At 38.1% G+C, this 23,936-nt stretch overlaps 1 protein-coding gene across 3 annotated transcripts in view; it reads left to right on the forward strand.

Moving 5' to 3' along the window:
• Positions 1-23,936, forward strand: part of INPP4B (inositol polyphosphate-4-phosphatase type II B) — a 564,192-nt gene that overhangs the window by 242,831 nt on the left and 297,425 nt on the right. For all 3 annotated transcript variants that reach the window (XM_079772160.1, XM_079772161.1, XM_079772164.1), the window contains exon 3: positions 12,961-13,027. The gene's annotated coding sequence lies outside the window, so the exon portion shown is untranslated. The remainder of the gene's footprint in view (positions 1-12,960; positions 13,028-23,936) is intronic.

Consider the following 23,936-nt stretch of genomic DNA (forward strand, 5'->3'; position numbering starts at 1 on the left):
CTTGTGGGGAGGGAGGGAGAACATGGGAGATATCAGAGTCCAGGTCTGCAATATGTGCACGAAGCATGTACCTACACTCCATCGCCCGATCTCAGTCATGTGGCTGCACTTAATTACACCAAAGGCTTGGGATTCCTGCTAGTCTAGGTGTGGGCCTAGGTGCAAAGGGTAAAGGGTTTGGTGAATGCCTAATATTTAGCCATATTCACACGGCTATTTACTTGTGAAAGGATATGGGAGGCAATTTGTATACCGAGAACACTAGTTTAAGAGTTTAATTGTTCGTTCTAGTAGTAAAAACGTGTTACTTTAGACAAGAAATTGAAAATACAGGGATTAAGAGCATGGATTTAGAATTAGACGGATTTATTCAAATCCCAATTTCTCAGCCTAGTTGAGCTTCTAATTGAACCAGTTCACGCAGTGGACATTATAAAATAGGCAGCTATTGATACATTTATTCATTCTTAGAGATTGGTTTTACCTTTGTAAAATAGAAATCATGACACCCGCTTTTATGCACTCTAGTATTGTTCTGAAGGTCAAATGCGATAGTGTCTCTGAACAATGCTATGAAAAAGAAATTATTTTCCTCCTTAGCCAACAGAGGAGTATTGATCTATATGATGTTTACATAAAACATAAAACAGAGCCCTTTTTGAATATCATTATTTACTTTTTTTTTGTAACTCAGAGATAGACGATAGTCTGAAATGTAAATACATGTTTTTTCTTTTCTTTTCTCTTCTTTTTTTTTAATGAGAAAATTTCCACTCCAGTGATGTGTTCCTAAGAACATGTAAATGAAGATTGAGACTAGGCCTGGACTCTGATTGCTTTGTTCTCTCCTCTCAGCTTTTTGGCCCAAGATCAAAGTCTCTTCTACCAAAGTAACCTTATATCTCCCTAGTGTCAAGTTAAAAAATGTATCTGTGCATGCCTTTTCTGAAAGCTATTTCCAGCCCCCAGAAAGGAGCAGACTAATCTCCTGAAATCCCATGCAGAGCCAGGATTCTCACATGAATAGTCCGGTATCTCTGCTTTATGCCCCAAGTGACATATCTACATTGATGGCATAGATATTTTAAAAAGAGAAATCATTATTAATTAACAATTAAATTAAAGACTCCCAATTGCAATTGCTTTTATGTCTGAATAAATACCTTTTTTTCCCCCCTGAGGAATTCCTTAATTTACAGATGTTTTCTTTTTTAAAATATTAGATATCAGCTCTTGTTTAAATTGCTTTTTCTCCCCTAAATATTCTGGAATTTAATTGCTGATGTGTTCAGACCCTTCTAATTCTAATGTTTGATTGACATTGGATTCCTTAAGGTATGGTTATTGGAATTTGTAGCTTTTAACCCTAAAGAGAGGCTATATCTGAGGTTTCCATTAATAACTGCCTATGGCTTAGTTTTCAATAAATTTGACCAATTCTTGTCAGATGTATGTGTATTTCCAGAATGTATTTCTAATTGGTGTTAATAAAATGCTGGTGATCGTATTTCCTTAAAGCGTTATTTCTTTGCCTTAATACATTGAAATTTGTTGAGCAAATCTATATTAAGTTTGTAAGTTATATTGATTTTTAAGTTGCGCATTTTTATGTTGATGCTATTCTTGAGTTTCTGTTTTCAAGTTAGCAGAGTTTTCCTTTTTAATTTGACTGCATATGACAGCCTTCATACTCCATTCCCCTGATGGCTTTAGGTGCTGTTCTCTGCATCTTCTTAAGTTACAGTGTTAAGAACTGTAATGATGTTCTAGGGCAGGAAACATTTTCTGATGTTTGTAAGAAACCCTCTCATGATGCACCACATTCTCTAGTTCTAATAAACTGTTCCATGTTCCCAAGAAGCAGTCTCAGTTCATTTTCAGACCCTAACCTAGTCCTTTCTAATTACTTTACAGCCCAGATTATTTGGGTAGGTCACCTGTTCCATATCACATTTTCCTTTAATTTCCAAGTAGCAATAATCTCGAGGCCTTATACTATATGATGATAAGAAACCCAATACTTAGTAAGTGTTTTTTTTTTTAATTCTTGTATTAATATTTATTTTCTTTTTCATCTCTTTTTTTAGGGTTTTATTTATTTATTTTTTTATTGATTAAGGTATTACATATGTGTCCTTACCAGATATTCCCCCATTGCCCCCCTCCCTGCTCATGCCCTCTCCCCACTAATGTCTGTGTCCATTGGTTATGCTTATATGCATGCATACAAGTCCTTTGGTTGATCTCTCCCCCTTCCTCCCACCCTCCCCTGCCTTCTCTCTGAGGTTTGTCTGTCTGATTGATGCTTCTCTGTCTCTGGATCTGTGAGTGTTCTTGAATCCCACAGATCTGTTCTGGTTGCTGCTCATCTATCACTTTAGACCAGGTGCCTCTCCCACTGTCTCTAATCATATAATTGTATCAATCATGTCTTAGCTTCTTGCTTTCCAGTTTGATGCAAAATATATTCACAGGCTCTCCATTAGTCCATAAAGCACAAGATCTCAAGTTCACAAACCTGACTGAGACCTCTGGAAACTGATGCTAAAGTGAAAATCTAAAACTGAGTCATTAGTAATATCTACTCACAGAGCGTTCTCATTGGCCTTTCCTCTAGAAACCTAAAGAATGGCCATGAAAGGAGGTATTCTGGCAAAGTGGTTGAGATTAAACTGGCTCACAAAACTGTTCTTATCCTGCCTCTCTCACATTTTCTGGAGTGCTCAGCACAGTGTCTGAACATAATGACACCCAATAAATGGAGGCTGTTTTTCTGGCCTGAGCACTGTGATTATGTACTTTGAATAATCTAGCTAACTCTATTGTCATTGACCTGTGGAATGGAAGCAAAAGCATAGCATGAGTTCAATCATTATTATTGGTTCCTATCGTTATGGCCATTATTAGGTTTCTCTTCTTAGAGATTATCACACTCCTCCAAACAAGAGTTCTCCTTTTATAGGACCCTTATTTCTGGGGACAATGCAGAAAAGAAGTCAAAAATTAAATTTGCATCATAATCTCTGCTCATACTAAAGTAATCTTTTATGTCATCAAATAAAATGTTGTGTTATTCATTTATTGAGCATAATATCTCTGTGCCAGTCATTTTACCAAGTGCTGGAAATGAAATGACGATCAAAAGATGAGTGTAGTCTCTTCCCTTATGAAGCATAGAGTTTGCAATCTAGTGGGAATTGTATACTATTCATTAATGAATAGCACAAATTAAGATATGATGTTTCACAAAGGAGAAGAAATAGATGCTATGAAAGCAAATAATGCAAGATTGGACCAATGCAAGAAGGTCAGGAAAGGCTTTCATCTCAGTACAAAGCACTTTTAGATGACTTACGCCTCTGGCCTTCATACAACTAATACACACATAGCGTGTATTTATGCCTAAAAGTGTCACTCAAGTAGTCCCTCTCAGAACAAATAGAGTTCACCACAAAGACAGATTCTACCTTTTACTTCTGATGCCATTAAATGATCAGAAATATTGGTGTTAAAATTCTGAGGAAGGAGGGGGTGGTCAGTAAATTATTTTTTTCCCCTCCATGTTTTGGAAGGAAGTGATTAGTAGGCACAGAAATCTGACACATGGAGCTCTAAATAACAGCTGTATTATTGATAAAATATTGATTGGGTTATATAGCATACTTGATGTCAGATTGAGCTTTCAATATTTCACTATGGAATTAAACTTGGCCACCCCATCAGGTAGAGCTGGACAAATGCAGGCTTCCTGCATGTTACAGAGCCCACTATTCTAGGCTTACCACAAGGTGGGAAGCAGAAAAGAATGTACCATGTCTTCTAATTTAAAACAGAGTGAGACGCTCAAGTGGGTGGGGAGGGAGGAGAAAGGCAGGAGTGCCATTCTAGTGTGATTCTATTAGAAATAAGAGCACTTAGGGATGGAAGCCCCTTGCACCTCAACCATGTTCTTTTTATACTCTTAATCTTTAACGACCAGTCTGTGGCTCACCAGAGTTGAGCCTGGCCCCTATGAAAGAAGACACTGTTGGGGTATAGGAAGTCCTGCTCTTTACTTACAAAGTTAAGAAAGATACTGCTCCTTTGTTAAGCTGGTGGGGAATTTAATTTTACTTCTAAAGCTGCATTGTCCAATATAGTAGCCATTTAGCCAAATGTGGCTATTTAAATTCAAATTAACTAAAGTCAAATTAATAGAATTCAGTTCCTGAGTAACACTAGGCACATTTCAAGTACTCATAGCTTGATGTAACTAGTAGATGCACCCTAGAAAGAACAGATTAGAACATATTTGCACCTTCCAGAACCGTCTATTGGATAGCAGTACTCTAAAGGGCATTGAATTAGGTTGGTATTGTGTATTAATGAATTCCAGAACCTTACTGTGTCCTAAGCTAAAAATCTACTCAGTTTTTTATTTTTCATGCCTAGCTACATGTCCAATATATTTGATCAAAGTTGTATAATTGTAACATAAGACAACTTAACGATGCTCTAATAATACGTAAATAGTTTTTTTAATGCTATAAAACCACTAACAAAGGAGAAATAATATATGAAGTTAAACCCAAATAAATTAAACTTCGAAATTTCTCTTCTCTCAATTTCTCTTTCTGTTCAGTCTCAGCTCGGAGGGTCCACTCAGAAGCTTGGGTGGAATTGGCCTCCTTAGTGGTTGTAGCAGTCAGTCTAGTGATGACCATATGTTCTAACAATTATTTTTCTGGTTTCCTTTTTCAATTTTTCAGGCCTTAAGTATTTTCTATCTCTTTAGGGACAGTAGAAATATTTTCTTTTGCATCATGTTTTCTAAAGGAGAATGATCTAACTCTAATGTTCATCCCCCATACTGATCCCTCGCACTTTGGAGGAAGACTCAGATGAAGATTAAACCATTTAATTGCTTCTTAAATTGGCACTTTTTGTTCTCTGCTTCACATAGCACAGGTACAGTTTGCTGCATCTGAGTATCTTTCTTTTTTATTTTGGTACAGGCATGTGATTTTCTAACACACTCTTCTCAATTTTTATTAGAGGGGCTCTTAGAGTAAGACATATCAAATCATCTTTTTCTGGATATACCAAAAGCATCTAATAGTCATACAAATGTCATTTATTATCACCTCTCAGAATGGTATAACATTATCTCAGCAGTATTTTGTCATCTGATTAGAGAAATCTATCGAAGGCCCAGGTGAGCTGTATCATCCTCCTGCTTGGATTTTCTTTAGTGTGTGTCCTCTAAATTGTTCCTTCTTTTGGAGTCATAGTTCACAAAGGTCTTGACACCTTCCATTAGGGTGCTGGTGTGCTGGCAAACTGGATCTCTCGAGGGAAAAGAAAGGAAAATAGGAGGTCCTGATTTTTCAGGTATAAATACTCACACTGCGCCTGATTTCATGCTACTAACGGATGTCACACAGTGCATATTTGGTGAAGACGTGGCTCTCATGGGCTGGATGAGCTTCTCCAGCATTAAACACTGCTTCCCGGAACTGCAACACCAGACTTCCTGTCATCTATAATTATGGAGCCACATTGAAAAGGCCCAATGGCATCCTGAGTTTTTGACACCGATTTTTATGTCATTGTTGCTCAAATATAACTCCAGTTTCTGAAATTTCTTTCTAGAGCCATCTAGATATTCAAGGTGTGGTTTCCCTGTTGCTTCCATTCTGAACTCTGCAAGAACTTGTATCTCAAAACCTGCCTAGATCTATTTCCCTTAGGGGAAGTTATTCTGGTCTGTTCTTTGTATTTTATTGTATTTTTATTTTTTTAAAATATTTTACCACAGTTTTTATTATTAATTTTTTAAATCTATTCTTAGTTCTTGACCATCTTCTTTTGGCCTCAGTGCTTAGGGCCTCAATCGGCTTTTCTAAACAATTAAAGCAAGAATGATAATGAGACAGTTTTCAGGCGTAGGCCTTGACCATAATAAATTCTCAAAAATGCTAACTTTTATGGTTAGATTAGTGTATAATTATTTTATTCTGCACGTCTAATCTACCATTTTGGGGTGACCACGTGGTGTCTCCTAAAATCTTTTATTTTGAAAAAGCAGCCTGTCAGATGTAGTCTGTCCTTTTTTCCAGAACCCTAAGTCCTAAGCATTCTCTTTGAAAGGCCATAATCACCAGTTCACTGAGTCTCCAACTGTCTCCTTTCCTTTGATATATTGAAAAAAAAAAGTGTTTTTATCTGCTTTGACATTCCTTGAAAGATAATCTTGTAAGTTGTTTTGGTAAAAAAACAAACAAACGTTGTTTCCTAGTAAGGGTTGATCTGGAGGCTATTGGAAGGTTTCCCTGTCATCCTCACTCTGTCTTTCCAGGTTTTGAAAGATGATTTGTAACACGTGACAGTTTATGGCATTTGACTGGTATAGTTTACTGCTTGTGCATGAAACCATTCAAAAGAGCAAAATTTCACAGCTATATTAGCTCAAAATTGATAGAGCTGGTTGGAGTTTGAACAAGGAAAACCATGTACTTTTCCCTGACAATGACATCGTTATTTCCCTTTATTAGCCATGCCAATGGTTCTCACCCACAGCATGCATTTTTCCTGGGCTCAGAGGAAGGGGTTTGGTAAGCAATCACCAGAATTCTTATAGGCTATTGACTTTCTCTATTTTAATTTAACAAGATTTCCCAACTAGTACCTACACATTGCTGCCATATGTCTCTTTCTGTAGCATTTAACGATTTCTTGTGTTTCCTCACCCTCATGAGGGTACTAAAGGTAATGCTATTGTGATGATTATGACTTTGGGGCTCCTCACAGTCATCTCTTTCATGACTTCCTATGCACTAGACCACGTCAGATGGAATAGATGTTCCCTTCTTGAGCAATTTTAACTACTTGTTCTAAGAAATGGATCTCAGTTCTTTCAAAAACTTCCAGGGCTATATCATATGCCTGTCAGTTTATGTGTGGGTAATTAAAACCACTGAGATCACTGTGTCTTTGTCTGAAATGTGATTTAATAGTTTTACCTGAGATTCAGCAGATTGAGTCTTACGTTTTTCCAAAAGCTAATGAAACCAACTCAACAGGAGCTTTTCAAAAATGCAGAAGACCCCAGTTATACTGACTGAGACTCTTGAGTCCCCAAGAAATTCTGGTATGTAAAATGTTTAAAAGCAACTAGTTTAATGTATAAATCTGGTTACTTATTCAGATATTTACCTTTTACTATATAAAAAGAGATATGGTAGTATAAAGAATAAAAAACAATAGATTCATGTAGTAATATACAATAATTAACTACATAACAAGCCATAATAACATAAATGATATGGGAATTCCAAGGGGAAACAATATTCTTCCCGGTATGTAGAAGAAATTTGCAGAAGCTCAGAACAGGAGTCATTCTGGAATCACTGAGGCAAATCTATGTAGAGAACTATCAAAGAAGACTGGAAAGGGGAAGATCATAAAATATCCTGAAGGTCAGCCGGAGGAGTATTTTGATCTTTTATTGTGAGTATAAAAAGAACACCCCTAGAAATTCCCTTTTCTTTTATGACTTTGGCCATAAAGATATTTCTGATGCTTCTGATCCAGGATCACATTTTTCTTGGACCCCTGTTGTCTGTCCACCCTAAAGTACTTGCAGCTTATAATCACCACATTCTTCTGATTATCCTCTTGTCTTCACCTATTTCTGCTGCCAGATTTACCAAAACCTTTACTTTCAAATCATTTTACCTACTTCATTCTTTAGGCATCTGGGATTTGTATAGATAAATGTATACAGTCTGCATTGGACTCAGTGACTCTCACAGTCTTTTTTTAAATATATATTTTTATCGATTTCAGAGAGGAAGGGAGAGGGAGAGAGAGATAGAAACATCAATGATGAGAGAGAATCATCGATTGACTGCCTCCTGCCCACATCCCCCACTGGGGATGGAGACCACAACCTGGGCATGTGCTCTGTCCAGGAATAGAACTGTGACATCCCTTTTCATATATTGATGCTCAACCACTGGGCCACAATCTTTAACTATAGAGGACTGTGATGGAGATGGCAGCTGTCTATCAGAGATCCTGGCTCCCTTCCAAGGTGCAGATCATGTAACACATCCAGACCTGCTCCATGAAGTGCTCCCATGTCATCCTCATTCTCTCCCTCTTCTAGTCTCCTTGCTAGATGCTTATATTCAGGTTGCCCCCAAGATGGTGGGCCTCTCTCAGCCTTGGTTCCTAAATGACTTCATAAAGCAGAACTCCTTTCCTGCCCCTTCAGCCAAAACTTGAATCAATGAATTAATAATTTAAACAACTGACTGAGATTTCATGATTAACTATTACAAAAGCTAGTATTACCACAACTTATACAAGAACCCAGTATGTTTTGAACAAGTAAATCAAAGGAAAGGACTTTCAGTTAATGTAGACACAGGTTTTGTCATCATTAATGTCTATGGATTCTTTCTGTATTTTGGGGGGATGATGGGAACTCTTATCTGTGAGTGTGGAACATATAGATCTATTGGTTTCTAAGAGCAGAAAAAAATGCAGACTTCATGGCAATCAAGGGATAACTAATAATGGTGTACTTTTGATTTGAATCACACTTAATACTTCTCTTGTTTGTTGGTTAAAACCAAATCTTACATACAAATGACATGGTTTGCTCAATAGTTTTATTTTAATTTTACTTTCTTTGTATAGATATTGACATAGGGATTGAATTCTTTATTAGAAATCAAGACATCAAATGTTGCGTCTACATTATTCCTAAAGGGACAGAGGAATTTGGATTTTATAGATTACATGGAATTTAATAGCAGAATCAAGACTTAGAATACTTAGAATCAGTATTTCTAGATTCCCAGTTTTGTACAATGTTCACTGTTCCATTTTGGCTAGCTTTTCCAAGAAAAACAAAGAAGTAGAAGAGTTTTCCTTCCAAACATTAATATTTACATTTTTGCATTGAGATCCAAATTTCATTTAAAACTATGGACCAGTGCAATTTTATTTTCATTTGATGGGAGTTAAAGAAATGATGAGTTTGTGATCTGAAGAGAAAGAAGATACAGTGCCTCTGATTTAGCAATTCACATCTCTGCGTTGGAGCAACAGGTTACCCAGGGAAATGACAGACTGATGCAGAATCAAAGTATCAAGTGTGTGGAGTAGATATAAAGGTCTTTTGAATTGGGTTGATATGCAATGATTCCAAGGCACTGATATTGGATATTTAAAATGGGAGCATGAAGAATACTCAGATGTTGCAGATACAGGTGGGAAAAAGAAAGTTTCAGTAATAGATACTTGGACTTAGTATTAAAGAATAACTTTCTAGTAGTCAAAGCTACGAAGATATAGAATATCTCATTTTCTTCCTAAGATAGTGAACTACTGAGCTCAGTATTGCTGAACGTGACAATTTGGTCAGGATATGAGGTATAGATGATTCAAATGACAGGTAATTGATCACAATGGCCTTTGCAGTCCCCTTCTGGCTTGAGATTCTGAGATATGAATGTAAACTGTCATTTAATGCTATAAGTTGGTGATGACATTCACCAGTCAGATTTTCTTAATGTCTCATCTTCCCTTTTGGTAAGTAACACTTGCTTTTTTAAAGTATAGGAGAAATTTGAAAAAGTTTTAAAAGTAAAAATTTCACTGGTTTCGCCATCTGTACCATCAGTGTTCATAGCTACAAACAGAATAGACTCAAGCTGGTTGAAAGAGAAAAGGAATTAATCTAAAAACATTAAGTTGGGCCAACTTTTCTGTCAGGCACAGTAGACAAAATGCCAATGACCTGCACTGCTTTTAGGGGTCCATGAAAATGTTTTCATTTCTTTTAAGAACTGAAGAAAAAAATATTGGGTTGAAAAATTTTATTACATAGTATTATTATATCTATCTTTATATCAGTGCAGCTATAAACTCTCTTTATATGCACATATACCTGTGTGTGTGTGTGTGTGTGTGTGTGTGTGTGTGTGTGTGTGTGTGTTAATGGAGAAAAGGGCTGCTAAAGGCAAAAGTGCATAGAATCCGTTAAAGTCTTAATAACCAGAAGCTCAGACTTGGAGGCAACCCACCCACTGGCTCAGGAGCTCCAAGTGTAACCACACACATATGAGCACCACTCCAGGATACACACCCAGTTACTGATGCTGGTACAGGTGCCACCGCCCACCCTGCTGATGTGGGCCTGATGGTACATCCTGTGCCTCCAGTGCCTCTGGGAGCTGGCAAAGATGTCAGCTTTTGGAATGGATTGTCAGAGAGATTCTGAGGAGCACGTGCTTTTGAACTGAAGCCTTGTACAACATTATCTTACCAGAAAAGTCCAGGTCTTACACTTCCACCCAAACATTCTCAACATACACCCCTTCAGGATAACTTAGGCTCTTAACATGTAATGAAGACTGAGAAGTTGATTTCTGGCGTCCATCCTAGTGATGTGTAAACTTGTAAGGCTGGATATTTTCCAAACATAGGGGATACATTCTAAAGGCTCCAAAAAGCTAGAAATCTACCACACAAAGACTACTGCCCATGCATTGATATATTAGTATCTAGAGTCTATTTGAACGCATAGGTTTTGTTTCTGTTTAATAGTTTAAATATGAACTATAGCTGTAATTACTGAATACTTATTATATGATAGATACTATTAACACTTTGAATCATCTAATTTGATTTTTAACAAAAATAGCATTTTAATATAGGTAATATTGTTACTATCAATTTTATAAACAAGGAATCTGAGGCTTAAGAAGACTAAGTAACTTGTTCATGGATATATAGTTAAGTATCAGTGAAGGTGAGATTTTATGCTGAGTCTTAACCACCATACTATGCCTGTTATATATCAAATATACAACTTTAAATCCTGCTTTTCACATTTAACATTTTGGAATAAGCCTTTAAAAATCTGAACTTTAAGCTCTTCTTTTTAATGCTGACATAATATTTCACCAAATTGTTATAACAATATTTTCAAACATTTCTCTATTATATTTAGTCTACATCTATATTTTTCCTATTTTAAGTAATATATTGTACTAATTCTTTATGTATAGAACTTTAAAAAATACATTTAGCATTACTTCCCTAGAATAGAATCTCAGAATTGGCATAGTATCTTAGATCAAAGGGTATGAAAACATTTTTTGAGAAGACTACCATACTTTTATTTACTTTAATAATGAAGAAATAAGCTCATTAATTCATTGATATATTTAACACATTTATTGCATTACTCCTACATCCTGGGTGTGGTACCCGTGATGCCATTATGAATAATTGAGTCACTTTCCTAAAGGTTGTTATGGTTTAGAGGCTGTTAAACTGGGGTGTGCCTGAAATGAGCACCTTGTGTAAATTATATGTGGTGAGAATGCTTCCTAGATTTTCTGGGAAAGGTTAGGAATACTTTTAGAGCTCTTAGGAGTTGTAAGAAAGTGACACTCAGAGCAATATCAAAATGGCATCAAACATGAACATTTTTTCTTCTTGGCCAATCTGTTAGATGAGATATTGTTGATCACTGTTTAATGGTTACTTCCTTGAGTACTAAATGAAGTTGGACATTTTCCCATATGCCCATTAATAAGTTTCTTCATTAATAAGTTGTGAAGTATGCTTTGATATTTTGGTACTTATTATTTATATGAGGTAGATTTTTGGTGTATTGCATTTGTTATAAATAATTGTAATCTGCTTTGGTTTAAACATGTTTTTTTTTAAATCAGGTTAAGTTTCTTTTAACATAGTCTAATCTGCCAGGCATTTTCTTTCTAAACTTTTTAAAGAAATTTTAAGCTTCAGAAGTACACTTGACCTCTCCAAAAAACACACACACATAATCAGTTACAGTTTTCTTTATTTTTTGTGTTCTATTTTATTTGTATTTAATTCCATGATACATCTGAGAATAAAAGGAGCATAACCCCAGGGAGCAGTACAGCTGCTCTTTGAGCCTGCCCATGCTCTCTCTCTCTCCAGGAGTGTGCTTTCACCTTAATTAATCTTGCCATCAACGATGTGTGTGTGTCTCTGAATTCTTTCCTGTGACACCTCAAAGAACCTTCTTCCTCTCCTGACACCCCATGCTCCCTTCAGGCTGGGTGATTTTCTGGAAGAGCTCCTACGATTCAGAAAAGCTGTTATATTTATAGCCATGGTTGTAAATTACAACTAAAGGAAACAGATTCAAATCAGCAAACAGAAACACACATAAAGTAAAAACCCAGCTGCGAACTCTTAGGTGTCCCTTCCCAGTGGAGTTGCATAGGGATGTACTTAATTCTCTCAGCAACCATACCTGCGAAGATGGGTGAAGTGTGGTCATCCAGGGAAGCACAACTGAGCTTTGGTCTCTAGAGTTTTAGTGGGGGTCACTTGTAGTTTTATTAGGGGTCAGTCACATAAGCTTGCAGCACTAGATGGTTGACCTCAGCTATTCCGACTTCAGACTCCAGCTCCCCCAAGCAAAACACAGGTGCTCACCATAAATATATCTGGTCAAAGTGGAACAGCATAGGCCACAGCCTCAGGCATACAAAAACTCTACCAGGCAGACTATTCCAGAGTTTATCTTCCAGGAGCGGATGACAGGCCTTTCTTTGGAATGTGCAGGGTTTGCCTAACTTGGAACTGCTGAGGTAACCCTGGCCTTTCCAGTGGTTATGAGGAATAAGTGAGTTAATCCATGTAACTTAGAATAGTGCTGGCTCATGGAAGCAAATAAGGGTCAGCTATAATTCCTTCTGGTGGTCTGTGAGCTGAGTGAAGCGGGTTCATTTGGAATGCAAAGAAGTAGCCCTGGTCCATGGATCTTATGCTGATGATGTAAGTCCTCAGGTTTGGAACGATGGGCATAACCATCATATGAAGTATGTTAGCTAGGGATGCTTTTGTAAGAGAACTTCCCAGGGAAACACTGGCCCTAACGTTGTGTCCTTTTGTCCTTCGCAGAGCTCTGAAATCAGCAAAGCAAAACCGAAGAGCAGAGAGCTGTTTGAGGAGTACAACAAGAGAGCAGGTACAAGAGTGATTCTCAGTAACTGATACATAATATTCATTTAGATGGAAGATTAATTCAATCTTATAGCCCCTATTATTTAAAAAAATATTTTGCAAAAAATACCAGTTAGTTGTCTTAGAATGTGTGACTGCATGTTATGGGTGGCCGACCATATTCTAAAGATGGATTGATTTCCATGAATACATTAATCAGTGTCAAGGGTTTTCGTTAGGCTAGGCCTAGACATAAATGTGAAGGAATTAACTAAGTAATTATTATTATTTATTATTAAATCAGCACATTTAACAGCACATTCACATTTAACAGCACATTCACATTCAATATTTATTAAAGGCTTGTTATATGGCAAACAGTCCTCTATGAGATATTTGGTGATTTTTATAGAACTGACCAATCTGATGGGCCTCGTCCTGTCCTGACCCCCGGTGCTTACAGTGGAGGTGACTTGAAATAAACAAGCAGGCATCATTGTATGAGTGAAAACTGTGATTAATTCTGGGAGGAGAAATAGCAGAGTTCGGTGGGAGAACATATTGGGTGGCAAGGGAGGAGTCTACTGTGGACTGTCTACACACAGAGTATTTTTCTGGAAGATGACATTGACCTAAGAGTTGAAGTGTGAGGAAGAGAGTCCTAGACAAATGAAACAGCATTGAATAAATAAAGTGATTGAAAAAAAGGGGAACGTAGCTGTAGCAAAGTCTTAGAGGCAGAGAGAGACATAGGAGGAAGCTGGGTGGAAAATAGGATGAGAATGAATATGGGAACTGGCCTAAGCCATAGGGCCTTAATGGCCATGGTAAGGGACCAGCTCAGCCTGGCCACTTCCTGCCCTTGGCATTTCAGTGCAGTGTTATCTGGTCTTCTCTACTGGTCCCCAGAGTATAGATGCTTTTAAATATATCACCCAACCCTAACTTCTTTCATCTCCTGCCAAAGAATAGTGTAGATGTGTTGTTATTCTGCAAAGAGGTTCTCAAATGTGTTCATTCCTCTGGACACCGATTCCATGACATGTTCTGCATAAAATGGTTTGGGGTCAAGAAAGTTTGAAAATCTCTGAATAGTGTAACACTCTCAGGAGCTTTAAATGCACATTAACCTATTATAGGTTCTGGGAAGTTCTAAAATAAATACATATATGATATAGGTATACATATGTGTATGTGTCTGTGTGTGTGTGTGAACCATAATTTTACCTGAGAGCTCGCAAAGTTATTGCCAGGTTAACTAGGAAATATTTAAAAAGTTTCTTTCTTGGAACTATGTGTTTTAAGAGGTTCCTTATACTCTTGAGGCTGGCCTGCTTTAAAGTAATTGACTTATTTTATGGCTCTGCACATTAAATTACAAGAGTAATTTTCTAGAATCTAAATAATTCAAGCCACAAAAAAAGTCTGTTTGCTTCAATGGTTTAGCTTTTTCAGGCAGAAGATTTTTCATGACCTGAATTATATGGTGAATTGCTTCAAAGTCTGGTTATACTTTACATGTGACAATAGAGCCTTAAGTACCAACAAGGAGCACTAGAGTAAGAGCTTACTAAGTAATTTTCAATATCAATATTAGTAATATTTGTTCTCTTAAACAAAGGAAAACCACAAAAAAATACTGTTTGCATCTCAGCAGCTCTGAATCATTCCTTTCCACTGAAAAGGCTGATTCTTCTTGATCTGTAAGATTCTCATAAGTTAAAAAAGAATAAAAGTGAGAAAAATGACTTGGGATAATGCCTGTGTGGCACCTGGGAATGATTTGATTTGATATAAAATTCGGAGATTTTGTATTTGCAGCAATAAATGTTTCAAGGCCCAGAGTATAAGAGTTAACCTATACTTATATCAGAAGAAAGGTGCTTAGCATCTGTGATGGAAAGGGCATTGACTCTTTAAAATCAATTCAGTATCTTTCAATTCAGTTAACTATTATTCAAAAATAAGAAAAAAATCATGAAAAATTCCCTAGGATTTCATAAATTAGAAAAAAAACACTGTTCCATCCCCAGAAAGACAAGAGACAGCTGTCTCTTAATTACTACGCTTGCCATTTGCTTTCTGTTAGAGATGTGTTTCAAATTTGGAATCTAATTAGAAATCTTAACTGAAAATAGATTAAAAAAGAAAAACAAAGAAAAAGCAAAAAGACCAACATGGAACACAGAAATAAGGAGATAAATAGAAATGGTAATATTCCAGCCAAATTGGATAATCACCTATGTTAAAATGAGTTGGCCCCTGGGGTCAATTGGCATGAAGTTGAACTTTCACTGTTTCCTCTTTCAGGAGGAATTTTCTCAACCAAATGACAAGTCTTTTTAATCTCAATATATTGTTATTTTCAGGGGTCATATTTTGCTCTGTGTAAAAACAGTAGTTTTAAAGTTTTGAGGACTGAGTTAAATCCCAGCCCCTTAACTTGTTCCCTATCTGTACAAATTTTCTAATTATTCTCAATATCATTGAACCCATCTCTAAAACAGAATTTCTAAATCCCATTTTGCAATGTGGTTTCTCTCTGATTTATCTTTTGACATGACCCACTGACCAGTATGTACTAGCAGATCTAGATATATTAAGGTCTAGAAAGGAAGAAAAGAAGAAAGTAAAAAGGAAACAAAGCTAAATTTGAGGATATATCCTATCTAATAAAGAGGGAATATGCTAATTGACCCTCACGCTGTCACAAAGATGGCAGCACCCACAGCCAATAAGGAGGGAGTATGCTAATTGACTGCCCCGCCCTCAAAGATGGCAACGCCCACAGCCAATAAGGAGGGAATATGCTAATTGCTGTCTCGCCCTCAAAGATAGTGGTGCCCACAGCCACAGGGTGGTGGCGCCCAGACCCCTCAGCCCCGCTGGGGCAGCAGGTGTGCGGCAAGGCCAGGCTCGCCTCCAAGCAGGCCTGACCACTCCATGCGCCTGCCTCTGGAGTCCCCCAGTCCTCTCAGTCCCCCAGCCACCCAGGGCCGGCTCAAGGCACAGGCAAGCCTCGGATGGCGGCTGCCTAGCCACCCAGGGCTGCCTGAGGCTCAGGTAACCAGGGCTGGCTGAGGCTTGCACTGCTGGCAGTGGCAGCAACAGAGGTATAATGGGGCATCACCTTCTGCTGATCGCCAGGTCACTTCCCGCCCCTGAGGGCTCCTGGACTGTGAGAGGGGGCAGGCCAGGCTGAGGGACTCCCCCTCCAGTGCATGAATTTTCATGCATTGGGCCTCTAGTATTATAATATCAAGCACAGACTATTGCAAATAATAAGCTTTTAGAGTTTAGTATTTGCAATAGTCTGTGTTTATTGATTCTGTACCCTGGAGGCAAAACCTCAAATCCTGATACTCAAGCTATTTTTTTTTCTTGTAGATATTTTGGATTCTCTCTCCAGATTGTCAACCCCACTTAAGGGCATATTGACATATTATTTATGAATTACAACACTTCATATGCTGTTAGGCATGATAGTTGCTCAATTAGTACTATATTTGTTTAATTGAATGGAGCTGTGAACTAATAGCGCCAGAATTACAACACTTCATATGCTGTTAGGCATGATAGTTGCTCAATTAGTACTATATTTGTTTAATTGAATGGAGCTGTGAACTAATAGCGCCAGGAAGTTGGATCACCCAGCTTGTTATGTTCCCTGGTTTACAAACTCCCTTCTAACATCTGAAGCAGGAATGATTTCACGTGGCGATAGTGCGCCCACTTCCTGCTGCTTCTCCAGCATACTCTGCTCCCATCACATGAGTTCATTTCCTGTTATTTATGCCTATTCTGCATGGTGGCTTTTTGTCGTTGCCTGCATTGCCTCCATTTTCAGTATTTTTTCCCCTGTTTCTTTTTTTCATCCCTCATTCTTTTCCCTCTCTTCTCCTCTCCCTTCCCTTAACCAATCCCCACATTTTTGAAGTACACATCTCTTAAAGTCCGATCAGATATCATCTCCTCCATGAATCGGTCTCAGGTATCTCCTGAGATGATTATTTTACCCCCTTTGATTTTTTTGTTTGTTTTGTTTTCTGTTTTGTTTTCAGGTACTATTCCTATTCTCCATCTGTGATCCTGACACTGAGCCAGTGAAAGCTCAGCCACCTATATTAATGGCTATTTCCTTCTATCCTCTATCCTCTACTCCATCCTGTTACCTTTATTTAAAAAAAAACATCACGGGAGTGGACATCTGGCACAATGTGCTGCTTTCTTCCACACTGGTGTCTGGGTTACTGGTGGCATGAGCACCAGGCTGCAGTCACATCCGCTGTCTGAGCCCGGTTGGCTTTCTGACTGTATCCTTAGTTCTGGCTGCTCTGTCTCTCAGAGTCAGAAGCCTGGCTCTGTACCAGTGGTCTAGGTGCTCAATTCCCAGAACACACTGCATCCCTTTCCCTGTAACCTTAGGTACCTCTCCTGATTTATGATGTGGATACACAGGTGATGCTGGGCACTGCCTCTCCACAGAGCCTGTTCCACTGCTTCCTTATTCCAAACCCCAAGCCCAAGGGATCCCCTATGTATCAATGCCCCTTAGGCTCAAACTTGAATTTATCAATTAAATCTTAGTAATTTGGGTCCTGGCCAGGTGGCTTAGCTTTTTGGAGTATCATCCCGTACACCAAAAAGGATGCAAATTTTATTCCCGGTCAGGGCACATGCCTTGCTTGTGGGTTCACTCTCCAAGTGTGGCACATTCAGTAGGCAGCCAATCAATGTTTCTGTCTTACATCGATGTTTTTCTCTCTCCCTTCCTCTCTCTAAAATTCAATGGAAACATATCCTCCAGTGAGGATTTAAAAAATTTTAGTAATTTGGATTCTTAGCCCCCTATAAATTAATATCTCTTTCCCAATTTATTCTTCTTAGTCTTTCATGGAGCAGATTTCTTTTTGCTTCCTTTTATGTCTCTGCATTCCTCTTGATTAATTCACATTAGTTATTATCAAAGCAGTCCAATTGTACCGCTTTTAGGGTACTTTCCCATTAGTCTAGCCATGTCTAATAATAGTAAATATTAATATTAATAATGCTAGTTATATGTGCTATATCTTCTAATATTTTTGTTTTATATTTACTATTTTAAAATCTACACTGTGAAATTCACACATTTTGATGTACAGTTATAGAATTTTTGACAAATGGAAACAGTCATGTATTCACCATCACAATCAAAGTCCAGAACACTTCATCCTCCCAAATTCTTCCATGTTCTACCCCCTTATGGGCAATGTCTGCTATGCTCCTCCAACCACCAGAAACCACTGATCTGCTCTCTGTTTCTGTAATTCACCTTCTCCGGAATGCCATGCAGTTTGAGTCTGGCTTCTTTGCCTACCCTAATATGCTTAAGGTTCACCATTGTGTTCTGAAAATACTTGCATGATTTTAACCCTTTTACATCTGTCAGAGTTTTATGGCCTATGTAAAAAACAAAACAAAAATGAAAAACTGTGGTCTGCTTTCAGGTCAAAACCACAAGAAAAACAGAGAGGAAAATGAAAAACTCACCCTCATGTGGTTTAAAATTTCTCCAAGTTTTAGCTCCTCATGATTCTCCTGCTTTTGTTTATTTTTCAAAATCCTCAGGTAGCTTGTTTGTGTGTGTGTGTGTGTGTGTGTGTGTGTGTGTGTGTGTGTGTGTGTGTTTACTCATAATCAATAGGAGATACAGCGTTTAGTTGCTTTGGTTCATTTCTGCTAAAAGATGGAACACCTGAAAACTTTTCATATACCCATTTATTTCTCTTCACAATTAATTAGACAGATATTAGCATAGTCTCCATTTGTGATGAGGAATCCAAGGGACAGTATGGTTAAGTAAATTGCCCAATGTTCCAACATAAGTGGAAGAGCCTCGGCTGCCTGGATTCATAATAGGCCTCTCAGCCACTTTGCTATATAACCTCTCTCACGCTAAATTACTGTAATAATAAGTGCTTGTGAGGGGGACTCAGATGTGCATACGAGGCTAATGCCGAGTTAAATGATAAAATAAAAGACCCAGAACGGCAATAAGAAATTGTCAAACAAAACCACATTTATTAAGTTTCCAGACAAGGGAACAAAGCCTGGTGGAGAAATGCTCAAAGTAGTTCACTAAAGGGAAAGGAGCCAGGGAGTGTTAAATGCTAAAATTGGTGGGGTGGTGGGAGGTGGGGGTTAAGGGTGGGAGGCAGGCGGGAGAAAAGGGTGTGGGGGTGTGGGTGTTACCTTGGTGGTGCTATTTAACGATTGAAAATTAGTATTTTGGCAATGACAGGATATATAAGGGAACATTTTCATTTACAACAGTACATCCTGTATAGTAGATGCTCAATAAATACATGTCCCATGAATGGATGATTACGGTATTTCCTTTTCTTACTTCTCCTTACACCTGGGATCAAAACAATCCTAAAAGTTGGAGAGCCACAGCCCAAGATTGAGAAAATGGGAAACAAAGAAAGAAAGCCCACATGGGTTGTCTTATTCAGTATATAGGCATAAATTAATAACATACTTTTCACATAAAAGCTGAGTTTGAATACCATACTGCCTCAATGGCAATCCTTCTTATACTCCCCATGATCACAGAATGTCAGCCCAGATTACAGAGAATATTTGTTAAAACAATCCATGCTTGATTCTCTCTCATCATTGATGTTTCTATCTCTCTCCCTCTCCCTTCCTCTTTGAAATCAATATTTTAAAAAAACATAAAAAACCAACCATCCAACCAAACAAACAAAAATCCATGCTTTTCTCTAGTTCCATGAGAGGCACAGAGAAATGCTAGATGAGTTTGCAAATGGAACAATGGCTTGGAACTTCACTGCTCAGCCTTATTCTTTTTGTAGATATTGTGCCCAATTCAAATTTAGGAATTGAATTTTTTTATTACTTATTGTTTGTTCTTACACTGTAGTGCAGTGTTATTGGATAATATTTTAAGGTAGAATGTGTAAGTGGGTACATATTAGAGTTTAAGGAAACTTCTGGTAGTGAAAAATAAAATTCATAGACAGTATGACTGAGAAAACTTAGCTATGCATATTATATTCCTTGTAGATAACCTCAGGCACTCTGTGAACTTCTCTGGAGAGCTAAAGTGAAATTAGAATAATCACATATATACATTTATTCTTGCCTGTCATAATAAAAGGCAGAAGATAAAATTTTAATTAAACTCATTATCTGTCTTCCTTTGAAATTTGAAATTTCAAAAGAAAATGAGCAATTAATCATCAGAAACTATAGATAATTTAGTTCCTACTAATTTGAACCTGAAATGTATCATCATAAGGAATTCAATCAGTCTGAGAATTAATAGATGATGTCTGTATTAGAAATGCCCCGAGGATATAATCAGCTGCGGTTTCAGTTTTGCTGGAGCACATGGTATTTAACAGGCCTTGGATGCATGGGTGACAGTGTTCTTCAGGGTTTTGAATCTTTGACGTTGCTGAGGCAGCACTTCCTCAGAGCACTCTTATTTAGGAAAAGTGAAAAAAATCAACCTTCCACCAAATTAAAACACTCTCTATACAGCTCTGCTTCTCAAGCTAGGCTTGAGATGGGCTGCTTGGAGTCATTGTGTATGGACTATGCCCTTGCGAAATGAAATTATCAGAAAAACAGCCCTGTTATCTTAAGTGTAGACAATAAACTCCTGTCTTTAACTTCGTTTTTCAGATGACAGTCAAGGCCATTAAAAAAGTGCCCAAGCATCTAGTAAATTGCTATATAACCCCTTTGTACTAGCTTTTAAAACCTTTGCTGTGTGATAGCAATTTTTGTTTTTTAAAGTAGATTTGGGGCTTGAGATCAGCTTTTACAAGTTTTTCTTAAGTAAACAAAACCCAATGTATCACATGACGTATTTATAGAAGAAAAAGTTTCCACGAGACATCCGACTTTTCGGAACCATCCCATTTTCATTAATCCTTTGGGCGACATAGGAGAAGCACTCAAGAGTGTCACACTGAAGAGAAGGGCACGAAGCCCACCTCAGAACACAGACCTTCTCTTTAAGCCCCGTGGGGCCATTAGCAAGCTGGGTACAAGGAGCTCTTCTGTCCCATTTCTGGGCCTGTGTGTTCTCATACCCTAAATGGGATGACCCCGATTCCTTAAAGTCTCTTCAATGCTGTATTCTCTTGAAATATATTATCCTAGTATTTTAAAGGTAGACATATGTAACCAACCTGTTGCAAAGGGATGCCTGAGATCAAATCAAGCATGCTTCCCATCCTCGCTTTGTAATTCTTCAGGATGCTTTCATCTTTATGACTAACACAGAATACTTGCTCACACATCCGATGGCTGACTAGCTGTATTCCCAAAGTTAGTCCAGGTGCCCCCACCTCAGGACATTAGGTCACTGTGGGAAACAATGTAAATTCTGGCTCAGATCTGATGTGGTGTTGAGGCAGAGTCCTCTGAGTTCTCAGGATTATGGGTTGCCTTGTCAGAGGGATCAAAATAGACTTGATTTTACTTTTTATACAGTGGACACCAACATTGTTCTTATCCTAATTTGAAACAGTTGAGCAACAGACTGCTCTCTGATTTATAATGAACCAAAGACATAGTCCCTCTGCTTGCTGAACGGAGTTCTCTCCATTGCTGCATTGTGTTCTGTCCTTTTGAACACAATGATTTTGCTAGTTTCAATGATCATTTAATACTCATCACAATTTGAGGTTATTACTTTACTGGACTGTGATCTCCAAAAGGGAGCCCTATGATTCAAAGAAGCAAAGGAAGAAAATATTTTTCCTTTGTTAAGTAACCAGAATGCTGGACCTGGAGAACTGGATGCATTCAATCATGAGTTTCTATTTTCAAACTTCAATTATTTAGAATTTTTATTCTTGATTTTTTTTACATGCTGGCTGTCCACTGAAAATATATTCATATCAGGACCAAGTAAAAGAACAAGGGATGAGTATGTCTCCATCAGAAATGACATTATAAATGGAATTATATAACATCTATCATGACCTGGTTTTCTCTTCCCTGGTTCTGCCACTTAGGCATTAAATGCTATATTGACAGACTATAGGTTTCCCAGAGGTTTTTATTTTAAGAAAGAAAGTAACATAAATGAAAGCATAAATAAATGTCTCCTAGACCTCCCTTCTTTCTCTCTGCCCATTGCCCTAATTTCTTTATTAAGGGATAATAAAAGTTTATAAATTTGGGTAGGGTAAAATTAAACAACATGGTAAAAAGAACAGCGAGAATGCTCTGAAATCAGACACGCAAGTTCACATCCATGGTTCTGTAATTATTACATGGGTCCTGAAATGATTTACTTTTTAACCTTCAGTTTTTCACTGGTAAGGCTGGAGTTAATATCTTAAATTTGTTATGAATATTAATTTGATGCATATAGAGTGATGACAAAGAGAATGGCACATAATGTGCACTCAGAAAGGCATATAAGTCCTTAGAAAATTTGGCTAAGATGAATTTCAGAAGTGGTGGTGAAGAAAACTTTGTGAAGACTGGATGGATATCAGTAGAGCCCTTTGAGTTGGTATTTATAGGGAGCAAAGGGAAGTGTATGATGCTGGTCAATTATATTTTATTGAATTGGTTCTCTTGTCACCATCCTATCCCCTTCTCCCTATTTCATTGTGTCACAGTAGTTTGAACTGCTTTGTGCCCTAAAACCCACAGTCCAGACATTTTCAGCAAATTTCTGGACAATGCGCCTGCATGGATGGACATTAAGTCACCAGTTCTTATGTGAGCTGCCATATAAGTGTCCTTGCCAAGCTCCAACACTTTTCAAAAGTGTGGCATGCCATGACCTGGCTCTGTTTAGCCCCGGAGGTACCTGGGTCTAACCTGCCAAGAGCTGAGTAGACTGCCAAGAGTCAGGCAGCAGAGCTGAGGCTGGAGAGAGCAAAGATAAAATGAAGTAAGAGTGGGATGGAATCTAGGCCGGGTTAAGACTGGTCACTGGCAAGAGTCCATCGCCAAGAGGCTGGGTAGTAAGTGAGAGAATAGTAAGTGAGGTATCAGGGGTCCCAGGCAGATACTGAGATTAGGAGATCCTGGGAAGAAAGGAGTGCTGGAGGTTGGAAGTGAATCAGTGGCTGGAGAGACTGAAGTCCAGGCCAGGATCCATGAAAGCTCCTGCCATCCGTCTAGAAAGTCTGGCTAAGTGACATGGCCCTTTTAGTCCATATTGAATTTTTTTTTTAATCTGCTGGAACTCCCTCTTCTGCTCTCCTAGTTTACAAATCTGGAATCTGGTCGTCCTCTATGCCTCAAAGTGGTGCCTCTCAAGCTTGAATGTGCACAGGAATTACCTATGCTACAATGCAGATTCGAATTCAGCGGATCTGGGTCTGGCTCAACGGTCTGCATTTCTAACACGCTTCCAGGGAATGCAGACACTGCAGGCCCAGGGACCATATTTTAAGTGGCAAAGCCTTAAAAGACTGTTGCTGTTTGGTCTTGCTAAATCCACGGGTCTTCTGTTCTGTTTCATGTCGGGGTAAAGCTGAGAAGAACATTGCCAGCTGGTTCAGAACTGAGCCCCAGGAGCTGGACTTTGGATAAAATTGGAGCCCTGACAACTCTCATCTTTTTTCGTCTGTGACAAAGCAGACCCTCACTGAATTTAATATTGGTAGCAAAACCATACTGAAGGCCCGGACAATTCAATTGTCTCTGATGCAATTGGTTTTCCTGGGCAGAAATGTTGCCCCTGAATGCTAATCCATTGCTCTGACAGGAGCTACCCTCTGCCTGGTCAGGGGCCTCATGAGAAGCCAGGAGGGCCTTGACCTTAAAAAAAACAAAAGCCCAATTGTTGTTGTTTTTTCAGGTAAAATATCAAATTTGTCAATTTATATCCATTTTTCTCAAAGGGAACCTTTTCCCAAAACCTTTGTTTTTATTCTGCCGTTGTTTTTGAA

This window comes from Cnephaeus nilssonii (assembly GCF_951640355.1).
Source record: "Cnephaeus nilssonii genome assembly, chromosome: 5".
Lineage (NCBI taxonomy): Eukaryota > Metazoa > Chordata > Mammalia > Chiroptera > Vespertilionidae > Cnephaeus > Cnephaeus nilssonii.